This window comes from Phaethon aethereus, assembly GCF_964289735.1.
Source record: "Phaethon aethereus genome assembly, chromosome: 2".
Classification (NCBI taxonomy): domain Eukaryota; kingdom Metazoa; phylum Chordata; class Aves; order Phaethontiformes; family Phaethontidae; genus Phaethon; species Phaethon aethereus.
The window spans coordinates 155,515,949-155,530,815 of record NC_138582.1 but is presented as its reverse complement, the minus strand read 5'-3'; positions in this window follow the sequence as shown (position 1 = coordinate 155,530,815).

Below are 14,867 nucleotides of genomic sequence, written 5' to 3'. Positions count from 1 at the left end.
GTGATCTTTCAACTGAAAAACATTCAATGCCATTTTTATGAAAAGAAAACAAATTATCATTTACATACCAGTTGCAAAAGCACTTGGATATCCTTCAGCTATTGCTATGTACCTAATGATTTACTGACTGAACAGGACTGATAATTCACTTCCTAAAGACATCAAGAGAAGATTGTCAAAAGAAGATCAATGTAATTTGTTTATTACAAGTGTAGACACAGAGACCTACTTGGAAAATACAGCACTAGAGCTAAGTCTTTATGGGCAAGATAAAGATTAATGAAAATGAAAGACAAAGAATAATAAAAGTAATTACATAGCAAGCAGAATGTAAAAAGTGGTTTCACTAATTTGAGTAATAAGATGTTATTTGAATGCTGTCAGCTTTTAGCCTCTTTTTTGTGCTAGTCGAAATCCTAAAATATAGCTAGTTTGATTCTTTGCTCCCACACCGATATTTTAGTTCCCTGTTTTTGAGTAAAATCTCAAGATGAACATTTACACCAAGCATTGGACAAAGCTTTTTAAAAAAAGAGTGCAAAATGGATGGTGCTCTTTGGAGTTACTTTGAATACTAAGAAATTTGGGGACATTTGACACCAAGTCAAGTGAGGGTTGTTCTTAAAGCACAAGAACATATTGTTCAGCTTCTCTTGGAACACTTATTCAGATTAAAAAAAGCCACAATGTGCATTTCAATCACTATCTCAAATCTCAACATTTAGCCCTTGATATACACTATTTTCTGTTAAAAGCGATGATGAGAGAAAATCACCCTGGCTTAAACAGTTACCATACATCAACTCATCTACGTAACTAGTAAGCTTTAAATCAGAAGGAAATTTGGGATAGTTCAGTTCAGTTTAGCCTGAGACAAAAGAATCCAGACAAATTCTTTCACATTTGCCACAGCATCATATTTCTGCAGACCTTCACCAAGGCCTATCTCATTTGAGGTTATTTACTTTGCAGTGTTTAGCCCCAAGTTATATCGGGGCTAGCAAACATACTTCACAGAATCACAGAATCACAGAATTCTTAACATTGGAAAAGAACCCTTAAAAGATCATCAAGTCCACCCGTCAACCCAACGCCACCATGCCCAATAAACCATGTCCCAAAGTGCCACGTCTACATGTTTTTTGATCACTTCCAATGTTTGATCACCCTCTCAATAAAGAAATTCGTCCCAATATCCAGTCTAAACCTCCCCTGGCGCAACTTGAGGCCATTTCCTCTCGTTCTATTGCTAGTTATATTGGAGGAGAGACCAAGACCTACCTCACCACAACCCCCTTTCAGGTAGTTGTAGAGATCGATAAGGTCTCCCCTCAGCCTCCTCTTCTCCAGACTAAACAACCCCAGTTCCCTCAGATGGTCCTCATAAGACTTGTGCTCCAGAACCTTCACCAGCTTCGTTGCCTTTCCCTAGACACGCTCCAGCACCTCAATGTCCTTCTTGTAGTGAGGGGCCCAAAACTGAACACAGGATTCGAGGTGCGGCCTCACCAGTGCCAAGTACAGGGGCACAATCACTTCCCTACTCCTGCTGACCACACTATTTCTGATCCAGGCCAGGACGCTGTTGGCCTTCTTGGCCACCTGGGCACACTGCTGGCTCATATTCAGCTGGCTGTCAACCAGCACCCCCAGGTCCTTTTCTGCCAGGCAGCTCTCCAGCCACCCCTCCCCAAGCCTGTAGTGTTGCATGGGGTTGTTGTGACCAAGGTGCATGACCCGGCACTTGGCCTTATTAAACCTCATACAGTTGGCCTCTGCCCATCGATCCAGCCTGTCCAGATCCCTCTGCAGCACCTTCCTGCTCTCCAGCAGATCAACACTCCCACCCAACTTGGTGTTGTCTGCAAACTTACTGAGGGAGCACTCGATCCCCTCATCCAGAACATTGATAAAGATATTGAACAAGACTGGCCCTAATACTGAGCCCTGGGGAACACCGCGTGTGACCAGCCACCCACCGGATTTAACTCCATTCACCACAGCGGAGACAAGAGCTTGTCACTTGTTGCTGCAGTAAATGCAATCTTATCTAAGGTATTTCATGCAAAAGAATTAGAAAGATTTTGCAAATGTGCACCTGCTACTACTGCAATGCCACTACTAACTGTGGTAAACAAAGAAAAAGTTTAAAAACCTGCAGCAACATAACGTAACAAAGAATGTACTGAGAAGGGTACAAGCCTACTGACCATACTCCTCCTGCAGAGCATGGTTTGCTCTCCTGGAGGTAGCTATGCCCTAAAACACAGACGTGCGGCCCTTTCTGCCCCCTCCACCATTCAGAGGAGGCTCTGTCAGGCCTGTGCTAGCTCAGGGCAGATAGTGATGAACATTTAATCTACGGGATGCTCCAGGGAGATGAGGGCTTCTCAAAAAACCGGTGACAGGAGAAGGAACCTTCCCGGTGTGCATGATCATTTTGGTCCCAACCCTCCTGTGTGCTTACCTCCTTGTATTAACAAGTTTGAGGTGACCCTTTAGTAAAGCACGTGTTCATGTAATTAGCACTGCCACCAGGACTGGTACTTATGAAGTCACTAAATACAAGCTAGGAGGGAAGTTGAGATAATGAACACATAGTCTTCAAACTAATGGTTTTAGGAACGACGCTTTTGTTCCTACAAAATCATGCTGAGTATTTTAAAAAATCTATTAATCTCAGCAGCTACATCTCTTCAGGCCCACGTAATTTCAACTACCGTGCATCTTTTTTTTCCAGGGCTTGTTAGCTGCTAGCAGGTCTGGTTTATGATTTTTCCATCTCACCCTGCCTTTTGGATCCTTTCATTGCCTCTCCTGTACCAAACATAAGCTGTGCATCTATATTTTCAATGCTGTCACGGCCTACTTTCCCCCGCTATCTATTTTCTGTCATTATAAAAAAATTAATGCCAATTTGATTAGACTTCTGTAGTTCATCTGCTGCTTTTTCAAACAAGCATCTTTGTGCTTTCTTCCATGCTGCCCTTCTTGTTGGAGAATTTTCTTTTAACAGCCACAAAACCAGTTAATTTTCTTCATCAAATCCCACCTTATGTCTTCTTTGCCATGATGTATACACAGAAACAAGAGTTAGGCTGATGGTGTGTTGCTAACTGTGCCTTCCCAGCTGATCAATACAGCCTCATTGTTTCCCTCATCTGTCTGTAGCCATCTGCTGTCTTTTGTCTTACACTTTTGAGCTCTTCAGGGCAGGAATTATCTTTTCGCCCTATATTTCTATACAGTATGTCATGGTAATCATAGTCCAGGATTAAGGCTGCTAGATATCATGGTAATACAAACAAATAATAATAATGACAAAATTTGCTCTAAGTTCCTTGCAGAATTTTTTTTTTTTAATCCAAGACCTAGATATATGGGGTTGTTCAGGAAAAAAATCACCAATTTCTCTGGTTTTGCAGTGTCTCTGAAAAAGGTTTAGAATAGCAGTGGATGGGAATATTAATTCGAGTCTTTTAATACAGTTCTGGATCAGGCTCAGCAGGTCTGACAGCCTGTCTCCATTGTAACTCCTACTAAAGGCAGTAAAAGCAGTCTCTTGGGAAATGAATCAGGCTCTACGGAGCCCATGAGGCAACGTGCAAGAGGAGCTATGCTATTGCCTAGCAAGATTGCTGGCTCAGAGAGAAGACCACATACTAATATTTTGATGATCATTTCTAATTTAAATATGCCATATTTTCCTATTTATTTTCTTTTTAAGATGAATGTCAAAAAAGTTAAAGGGCTGCAACACTATGCAGGGTCATAAGAAGAGAAAATCCAAGATTGTTTCCACAGAAGCCATACTTCAGGCAGACTACTGTAAACCACAAATGCAAAAAATATGAATACTACAGAACGTCTATTTATCTGCAAGAGGCCTAAATTTCAGTTACCGCTGAGAATCCTCATTCCTACATGCTCACTTGCGAGACTACAATATTGTTGGGAGGGGGTAATTTTATCTTGCCGTGAACACTGGAAGTGTTAGAATTTGCCCGTCTTTTCCCAGCACGGCTACAGCAGGGACTACCTGACTCAGCTCACAAACTAGAGCCACAGCATCAAATTTCCCAACCCACTTAATTTGAAAGCCTGCCAAGATAGGTGAAAGACCTTATAAATATGTAAAGCAGGAAGTTCAAATTACACCGTGATGTAAATTCCCAGTGATTGATGCCCTTTTAAAAACAATAATAATAATAATAAAATCCTCGAGAAAGTACAACGTTGGTAAATCTGCTTTACTACGCCGTGGTGTCGGGCGGTGCCGCGCGGAGTTCGGACGATGCATTGTACTTTTCGTGCGGATTTTATTTTGGATTTCTACCACTTCCTGGAGGCCAGGGGGAGGCACGGTGGGAGGAACCAAAAAACTCGGTGCCACAGCCATTTTGTTTGTGGGCAGCATGGTAGAATTCTGTCAGTCAGTATAAGGAGGGGTTTTTAAAACAGTATTTATGGAAAAACTATTCCTGCCATAACGGATATATCTGTTGAATTTAGTGTTAATTTAGCCCTTTCAAAGGTAGGTATTTCTATTTGTAAGGAAATCGAGCATTTGTCGGGATTCAAGCCTCCCCACTTTCCAGGAATCATGGATTTGGTTTCAGGAGTGACGGGCTTTTTTGGATGCTGCGGGGTTGCGCGGGCGCGGCGGGGCCGGGGGCCGCCCGCGGCCGCGGGGAGGGGCGGAGGGACGCGCTGCTGGGCAGAACCTCGCTCGGGGTCAGGCGGGGGGAGGGAGGGGAACCGGCGAAGTCTCGGAATTATTTTCTCCAGCTGTCTTTCTTTATTAATTCTCAGGAGGCGGCTGCTCTCCCTGAAGGGAGGGATGAGGCGGGGGGTGGGGGGGTGGTGTGCGCGGAGCGAGCAGTAGTTTTGCAGTGTCACCGAAAACCAGCGCTAGACTTTGGTCCTGTGTGTTTCAGAGGCGGGTGTAAAATGGCACACTGCGTTTTCCGTGGGCGGCGGGGCCGCTGCCCGCCGAGCCCACCGAAGCAAAGTTGTGACCCCGGCGGCGCCGGGCTCCTCCGCCCCGGCCGCCGGCATCGCCCGCGGGCCCTCGGGGAAGCCGCCTCCCTCCTCCCCCCGCTGCTCCGGTGAGGTGGGGTGGAAGGAAAAAGGAGGAGAAGGGGAAAAAAAAAAAAAGAAAAAAAAAGTCTCACTTTTTGCATTTGCGAAATATTTGAAAGATGTTCGGGGAGCCCTTTGCAGCATGGAGGTGGCTGGCTGTGGGAGAGCGGGTGTGCGGTCCATATTGTTACAGCCGTTTTGCAAGGACTGCCTTCTCCGAAGGTAAGTTTGTGATTTTTTTTGACCGAAAATATGGGTTGCTGCGGTTTTTTGGCGTGTTTTAGTGCTGGGGAGGATTTTCGTTGTGTTGATGAACAAAACCTAGCCTTGTATTTTTCTTAGCTTTGATCTCATGTGTATCCCACCCAGCGATGTCTCCTTAATATCGACAATTACTGAAGTCAGTTTTGTTCCTTTTAAAAATTTTATACACGCGAAGCTAAACGACAATTTAAGTTCAATTTAAGAGTATAAGAACTCGGATATTTTCGAGATGGACCTGTGGTGGTTTTTTTTGTGGGGGTTTTTTTTTGCTTTTTTTTTTTTGTTGTTCTGGCTTTTTCTTTGGGGGTTTTCTTTACCGAGTAATAAACAGATCCAGGACGAAATATGTGACTGTCGTTATAAATATAATGCAACTCTAATATCTAAAGAAGCGTATTAGGTTGCTGCTGTATGGTCTGTTCGTGGCTAAGAGAGTTTACAATGCCATTTGTGATGGCTCTTGATGGATTACTTTGGTCTAAAGTACGGGGGAAAACTGCCCTTGGTATGGTGAAGGTGGCGATTGACATAACAGGGTTTATATTAAGTTATGTCTCTCAGTAAACAGTGACCTTTTTATTGACAAATTAGCGTTCTTGTGGAAATTAGCTTAAAGCATTAGTTATATAAAGGTTCTTATTTCACCACACTTCATTTAGATGTCTTGGTGGGGTTTATTGGGGGGGGAGTGGTTGATTTGTTTGTTCTTTCCCCCAAGAAGGTACATTTGGGAGACATTTTGTAATTTTTGGCATTTTTCTAGGCGCTTTTTCTTTCTTTTTTTTTTTTTTTTTTTTCTTCCCCACACGGTGGGAGATCTTTTTTGTTTTGTACTGGCCTGTGCCGGTGGCGCTGTGGGGCCCCGGAACGATCCGTGTCCCTGGCGCCAAGGGGGGGGGTTCGGGGGGGGGGGGGGGGGAAAGGTGGGGCACGGTTTGATCTATTGTATCTTTTCCTTTTCTCTGTATCAAAAGTAACCGCAGATTAGTTAGAAAGGTGATTGAATTGTATCTCTGAAAAATTATGATGTTGCACGAGCTACGGCCCGGAACAGGCATGACCTCACCCTTTCGCTGGTTTGTGCAATGAAGCAGATTTTATTTTTTTATTTTTTTTCCCCCAATCCTGTACCTAGAGACCAGTTTTCTTCAGTAATGAGATTTTTCGGCCCCACCCCCAAAATGATTTTACAGTGGCTGCAGACGAAAGGTTTTAAAATGATTGTTACATACAATATGGAAGGCTTTGGCACACACTTACTGTGCAACTAGTCCATTGTTTGCTTGTTGTGAAGTTAAAGGTTATATTCGCTGCTGGTTATTAAACCCTAAGGTCCCTTCTGCTTGCGTGTTTGCATATGCAAATGTCTTGCTAAGGTCTGTAGGAGTTTGGGTTGTGCGTAAAGGTGGGATTGTAAAGAAGGGAAAACCTAACGTGGTCCTTCAGATTGTCAGAGGATTCACCTGAGGTGGGTGGGTTTTTCTTTCCTGTTGTGAACTGGAGCATGCGTTTTACGTGTATTTATAAATAGATATATATTAATATGTGTTGGTTTTCTTTTGTTACAACCTACAGATCACCTCGGTTCTAAGTGCAAATGTCTTAGAAGGCTTTCTGCTAACAACCATATTAGGTGTTTAAGAAAACAGAAGTGATTAATCTTCTAAGAAGATGGGTGGGAAGACATAGTCAAGCCTATGATCAGAGCATACTTTAGAAAACTCAACAGGTTCAGGAATAAATGTAACATTAAATTTAACACATTTTAAAGGAATTCATGTGCCTATTATTTTGGGATGATAGGAAGCTGACAATTTTAGAGACCTTTGCATCTGTTTTACATTTCAATGTCCTCATTGCTTTCAAAGAGTAAATTTGATGAATACTGGACTGTTTGAAAGAGTTTCTGAACTTCTCATGAGCATTTTAATCATAAAAAATGCATTTCGATTTTGTTTTTAAAGAAAGCTTGCTCATTAAGTTACTTAGTTTTATGGAAACTGATGCACAACTTCAAGTAGATCTCTCTAATGGTCTCTTTTTTTTCTTTTTTTTTTTTTTTAACGGAAAGCAAAATTTACTTCTACCTTAGGTAAATATATCTTGTAGACTTCTTCCAGTAAGAGACATCTATATCCAAGAGAGCAGTCAGCTTTCATCATCTCTCCTCTGTCAGACAAGATCTGCTTTTATGAAGTCTTGGCCGGAGCACAGAGTCCCTTTGGCCTATGACAGTGCAATATGGCCACTACATCTTCAGTGCCCTGGTACAACTCTTAGGTCTTGAGGACAAGTATCAAGATATGGACCCTCTTAGAAAGTGTGGATTTTGGACATCTTCCGTCTCTGAGACCTGACCACTGGGTTACAAGGTTGGCATTTTGGCTTGTGCCAATGGAAATGGAGCCAGTTGTTGGTGAATCTCTTATAATATTTATAAATCTTGGAGAATCACGGGGTTATTTACATCTGATATTTTGATATCTGATATATCTGATACATCAGATATATCTGATATAATTGTGATACAACTTTCATTTTCTTCCTTATATCATGTAGACCAATGTTCAGCTTGCTCATCAATGGACAACAGTACTGAGCAAATGATAAACTACTGAAGGTAATTTCATGCTTCTGTTCCTCTTGTCATCCTGGACTATGAAGGTGGTGATTTTTTGTGACTGCAGCCTATGCACGCAGGCCATGAATGAACTGATTGCTAGTGATCTTGCTGCTCAGAGGCATCTTCTACTTCTAGCTACCTTCTAGCTTCAATGCTGCATCTGATGAAAGTGTCTGTTCTCACTCCTACCAAGAAGTCATGAAGTGAGAGGAGTAAGTGCTGATGCTTTGTACTTCTGCGGTGTCCTCACTTCTCTCCTGCTTCCTTTTTGAGCCATTGTTGAACAAGAAATAGTTCCCAGCAGATGTTTTCAATAAGGAATAAGAATTTATTAAGATTTAGCATCCTCTCAAAGCTAAATAGCAACTAATTTACCTCCTGTATCTTCTTCAGAAATGCCTGGAAGAGTCATTATTGAGGGGTGGCTCTGTCTTGATTGTGAGTTCTCCCCACCCTGATCCTTCTGAAATGCCTGTCTGTGGAATGCTGGGATGTAAAACATAAGAGATTATTTTTTCTTTTTTTTTTTTTTCCTTGGTGGGTTTCTTAATTTTGTCCCCTATGTATCCCTCCCTTTCTAAGACAGCAAAACTAATATATTTTTCTCCTGATACAGTTTCCCTATATACCTTTCAAAGATATTTGGCTTTCCTGGCGTAGAACTATTTGAACTATAGCATCCTACTGTAAACCTAAAAATTTTTTCCAAGATCTTAACTCATCCTGACTGACCAAAAGGTTCTGTGTGCCTTCATGATATTCCTCCTACCAATATTACTGGTATTATATACTGAAGTGAGAGGCACAGGGTAAAGATGTCTGTCTGTCTAAAATTGTCGGAGAAATGCACATGTGTAGATCCCAGGCAGGTTTAACCAGCTTCCAAAGTTAGCCAATAATAATGTGAAGACAGTTCCCCAGATGTGTGCTGGTGGTATAAAAGAACATCATTTAGGACTTGGTTCAAATAAAAGCCATAACTCCGGCTTCATTCACTCATATATCACAGTGTTCTCTATTTTCCCATGGGTGATAACATAGCTTGGTGGCTGAGAATCCTGGCTGTTTCCTATTGAGGGTTCTAAACTGTTCATTGTTTCCTTGATTTAACACTCAACAAGGCTTCTGGAGAGGAAAAGGGATCTTTTATGTTCTAAACCTTGTGGCCATAGTCTTGTTTCTCACCTTTCTTCTTTCATGAATTTGCTATCTGTAGTACTCCACATCATATATGTCAGCATCAAGTTATAGCAATGAATAATTTTTTAAAAACTTGCCTCGAGGGTCATGTGTTTCCCAGCTGCAAACAAAGGATGATATATTTCTTCTTTGCTTCAGACTCTCATCTTCTAGAAAGTTAGGTCCTTCCAGACTGGTATTTGCACGGCTTTTCAGTGTTATAAAATAGTCTGCTGTACATCCCATACGCCAGAGGACACTGCTGTGGCTAGCGCATCCTTCCACCTTTTAGCATTCTTCATATTTTTCCTCTTTTATCAGATAGCTCAAGAAGTTAATTCATGTTGTAGTGAGGAGGTCCAAATCCTTGAGACAATCCTAGATTTTAAATGCTTTAGTAAATACATGGGGTGAGGAAGTATCAGTGCTTTGAAATGGAATTTCTCTGGCTTGCTGTTGTGAGTGACAAAGCATGCCTTGGACACGTATGACCACATACCAATGGCTTTAGCTCCCATGGGCTTCTTTAGATTCTTAGCTAAGTCATGTTTCCAGCATATCATGTTACCACTGGACTGTCCTTTGGCCCCAGAAGCAAGATAATACCAATACTACAAATTTCCTTAATAGGAAGTTTTGTTCATAAATTTCCTACCAATAATAGAGCTAGAGTCTAAAATTGGTGGTCAGAATTTGACCCTTAAAGTAGGTATTGCAGTGCTTTAAAAGTAAGTACATTTGCTTAAAATTATTATTTCTGCTTATCTCCCTGTATAAACAACAGAGAGGTGGGAACTGCCAAATAACACGTGAGTACTGGTCATCAGTAGTTGCGTGGGGAGTTGAGATGCTGTTATGGAGGTCCCGGGTGGTAAATGGAGCGTTGCCCAGAGGCATGCAATACCATAAAATAGAAAATGATAGTTACGGATGCCAATGTCTATTGGTTTGAGCACCAGTAAAAATAGCAAGAGCTCTAAATGCTAGGCCTTCTGCAGTCTGTGGGAGTTCAAATCTGGAGCAAATGGTTTCAGGTGGTGAGACCCTGACTCTCAGTCTTGTTGAAGACAATCTGGATCACTTTTGCCTAGGGAAAGGGAAAAGGAGTTAGATTTTACAATGTGTTGAGCACTGGGATTCCCGGAGGAAGATGGAAGGAGGTGGGCTGGACCACATGCCCGCTCCCAGGGCTGCTTCAGGGATTTTACTCAGTAATGTTTAAATGTAAAATGTAGGAAGCTCCAGGAACAGCAAGCAGAACCAAGGACTTGTTCCTCCCAGAGCAGTCCTTTTCAGGTTCCATTTTGTTTTTTCTCTGGGACCTGTGCTCACAAGTGTATAGTTAGATACCTAGGTGGAGAGCCTGTAAGGTGGTGTTTACTCATGCTTCAATGGATTAAGAGTACGCTATGCTTCTGAGTAAATTGGAATCACTGTATCGTAAATACTTAATGTAGAACTTGCTTCACCTGAATTTAGATGTGTATTGGTAAATCTGCAATCCTAGTAAGAAACAGGTCAAGTAAATCACATCCTTAAAAAAAAAAAAGACCCCAACCAAAAAAACCCCAAAACCCCCCAAAAAAACAAATTTTGGATTTCTGCTGTGATAAGAACCACATTTTAAACTTCACTGAGTATCCTGATCAGATCTTCATCTGCCTAGTATGACTAGCTCTGATGTGAATGTCCTTACTTAATCAGTTAAGTCCCACACCCCAGTGTTTGCTTACACTGACTTGTGCATGATTTAGGTAATGAAAAATTAGCTCTTGATCCTCTCTTTCAAGAAGTTTAAGAAACTTGCTAAATAGAAGCAAAACCTCCCTGGCCTCACAGGTATGTGCATCTTGAATATTCATTAACATAAATAAGAGTGTGTTCCACGTTTGTTCAAACAGGCTAAAAAACCCAGGTGACTCAGATCTGGGCCTTTCAGCATTTACAGGACCTAACAGATGCCCTTACCTGTTTACTAGGAATCTTAGTGCTGCCATAACCTGATGACTAAAAGGATAATTTCTTCAAAGAGTCCTTTTTCCTGACAGCTTTTAATCTGTAATGCCAGGCATAGACAGGGGAGGTTACCTGGATGAATTGGTTCAGAGATTTTTTTCTTAAGACAATTCAAAATTTTGTTTCAAAAGTTATACTGCAGAGCGGTTATGTTCTTTCTGATGGTCTTTAAGGTATCCATACAAGACAGAATATCTTGATGCTTTTAGCCAATGTGGTTGTGTATTCACAATTCAAGGAAAGTACCACAGTCAGCATCTTTTAAGGAGAAGCTGTGCTGGATATTAACAGAGGGGAAAAAACTTAGGGCCGATGACTCCACATACACACGTTCTGTTTGGCCCATATCCATTTATAATCACATAATGAACGAAGATTCATAAGAAAATATGCAAATTTCTTTTGTCACTTCTGAATCCATTTCCAAGCTAAAAAGTTGTGTATCGCAGGAATCTGGGACTTGGAAGCTCTAGTCAAGCAGACTTTCAGGTGATCTACTTTGACGTGAGAAACTGTTTTCCTTCCTATCTTCTGTGTTCTCCCGATTTTATTTTTTTTAATTAGGTCAAGTCCTTTTGTGCTAACACCATTCTCGAGTTGCTTACAAATCAGATGAAGTTCAGCAGACTTGGTGCTTGTGACCAGTACCCAGCTTGTGCGCAGGCCCCTATGTTAATGGCAGTGGTCTGTCGTCTTCTCTTGGACAGATCAACAGAGTGTCAAACAACTGTAAAACTAACACATTATTTAATAAAAATGAGAATGGAGCATCTAAATCAGAGAGGGGGTGAGAGGCTTTCCCCTTAGTTGTGTTTCTAGGCTGCCCTTACAGCAAACATGGGGATTTCACTGGGGAGGGTGGAGAAGAAAATGCCAATAGTATCACATCAACCTGGGTCTTCTGAGCCACCTACATTAGCGACATAGAGAAAATAATCTGATTTCTCTATCTTCCTTCTCAGGGCAACTTTGTATTTCCATCTAAACCAAAACACTTTCCCTTTCAACATCTGCCCAGCCCCCACAAGTTTTTTGCATTCTTTTAAATGTTGAAAAACCTCAAAAAAATGTGTTTTCTTCAGGTTAACCCTATCAGAGTTTTCCATTTTTATGCCTCTGATGCTATCATTAAAAAAAAAAAAAAAAAATCAAAACAGTCTTACCAGATCAGTTTTGTATTCAGATCTAGCCTCCTCTGCTGGATACATATACTCAAACTCAGTTCATCAGCTTTTTTCACTTATACAGCGTTATTAATTTGATCTTTCTGAAGTGTGTGTATAAGTGTTTGGTTATAAATATGATCATGATTAGTTTGTATTCCAGAAGACAAATAATATCTTTATAACATTCTCTCGTGCTTAATTCAGAAGTATAAATGAACCTACAGTGTGTAGTGCAAAAGATTCCATACCTGAGGTTGAAAGAATTTTTGTGTTCGTGCAAACTAATAAGATCAGACTTTTGAAATCCAAAAGCTGAGTTATTTGTGGCTTTTTCCTTTCTTTGGAGAAATGTATTTATCTTAAGTAAAGATGGCACAGCCTATATTAGGTACTTAATAACACAATCCTATTAATTTCATCTGGAATTCATGAGGGTTTAGTTATATCGTAGGTATGTAGGTAGATCCCACTAACATTTAAAAGAAAAATTAAAAAAATTTTAACTCCACTCCCCCAACTCCACTCCAGCCTAAACATATGCATTAGGAAATGCCTCTTTATTCACAGGTGAAGTATACTTTCCTGCACCAAAAGACTTCTGAAGCCTAGCTAATTCCTATCTAGGTATAAATCAATGTTTTCCTGAATTGTCTAAGACGAGCAGGTACACTATTTTAATTCTGATTCAGGAACTGCAAGTCAAAGCATTTGACATTATAGAGTAGATACCAGGCTACAACTCCACCTTATTTAATGTCAGCAATGTAATTCCGAAGTTATGCAAATACTTGATCATACTAAGCAAAAGCTCTGAAGCATTTGGAACAGTTTTCATACTTACTTGCAAGACAGAAATCCTATCTTGGGAGTGTAAGGTATTAAAGTAAATAATTTATTTTAAAAACAGAATTAAAAAAGTTAGAGCATATAAGCTTACCTGGGTTGAAATTGCTATATATTTGCGCATACATAGAGCCATGAAATTAACAGAGTAGTAGTGAACTTTCTAAAGTTATGAAAAGGAATATAGCTTGTCCCCAGTATACTCCTTTATGCTGTGTTAGCATGTGAACACTGTGGCAGCCTAAGGTTTACGTAGTGGTGTGGTGTGTGTGTTTGGTGTTTATTTTTGTGTTTTTTTTTTTTTTTTAATTAATGGTTAATCGAAGGATTCAGGACAGTGTGCACCACTGTGCCTACTGTCAGACCTATGTACAACCATAATTTGTCTACTCCTGTTTCACATTTAGCCTTTCACCTTACCGCGTGCAGGATATCAAAGTAATCCATACTTAGATCTTTGCGTAATGAATTAGCAATTGTATTGACAAGAGAAGGTTGGGAATTTTGGTTTGGCTGGGTTTTTGTTTGCTTTCAGTTTTGTTGTGTGGTTGGTTTTTTTTCCCCAAGCCAAATCCTTTGCATTTCCAGCAAGAAATGGATTAGATTTTTGCCCTTCTGCTGGCTCGTTTACTGGAAATACATCATCATATGATTAACTTCACTTGACTCAGAAATTATTCATGTGTTATAAGCCAATGTTTGCAGAAGTCCATGCCTAAATACAAGGCAGCTAGCCTGTCTGCCCAGCTCAGGTTTTACTTACCATAATGTTTTAGAGTAATGTTGTGGTTTAACCCCGGCTGGCAACTAAGCCCCATGCAGCCGCTTGCTCGCTCCCCCACAACAGGATCGGGAAGAGAACTGGAAGGGTAAAAGTGAGAAAAATCATGGGCTGAGATAAAGACAGTTTAATAGCTAAAGCGAAAGCCATGCACACAAGCAAAGCAAAACAAGGAATTCATTCACTGCTTCCCATGGGCAGGCAGGTGTTAAGCCATCTCCAGGAGAGCAGGGCTCCATCACACGTAATGGTTACTTGGGAAGACAGACGCCATCACTTTGAATATCCCCCCGCTTCCTTATTCTTCCCCCAGATTTGTATGCTGACCATGATGTCATATGGTATGGAATATCCCCTTGGGCAGTTGGGGTCAGCTGTCCTGGCTGTATCCCCTCCCAGCTTCCCATGCACACCCAGCCTGCTTGCCGGTGGGGTGGGGTGAGAAGCAGAAAAGGCCTTGACTCTGTGTAAGCACTGCTCAGCAGTAACTAAAGCATCCCTGTGTTATCAATGCTGTTTTCAGCACAAATCCAAAACACAGACCCACACCAGGTACTCTGTAGAAAATTAACTCTATCCCAGACAAAACCATCACAAGTACTTAGCATGAAAGAAGAACAAACTGTGATTCTGTGATTTTGATATTACTATTTTTTTTATTTCAGTATACAAAGGTTTTTAAAAAAACAAAACCAAAAAGATCGTCAAGTCAGATATTTTTTGGATTTTTTTTTTTGCCCCCCTTTTTCTTTTTTTTTTTCTCTTTTAACTTTGCAAAAAGGTTACATTTAAAAGCTTTGTCTGTCTTACTACTTAATCCTAAAAGATTATTTTGTGGAATGAGTTGCTGGAGAAGATGACTAAAGCAAAAATTCAAGGTGTGTCTAGCGTAACATTTTGGAGGGAATACATA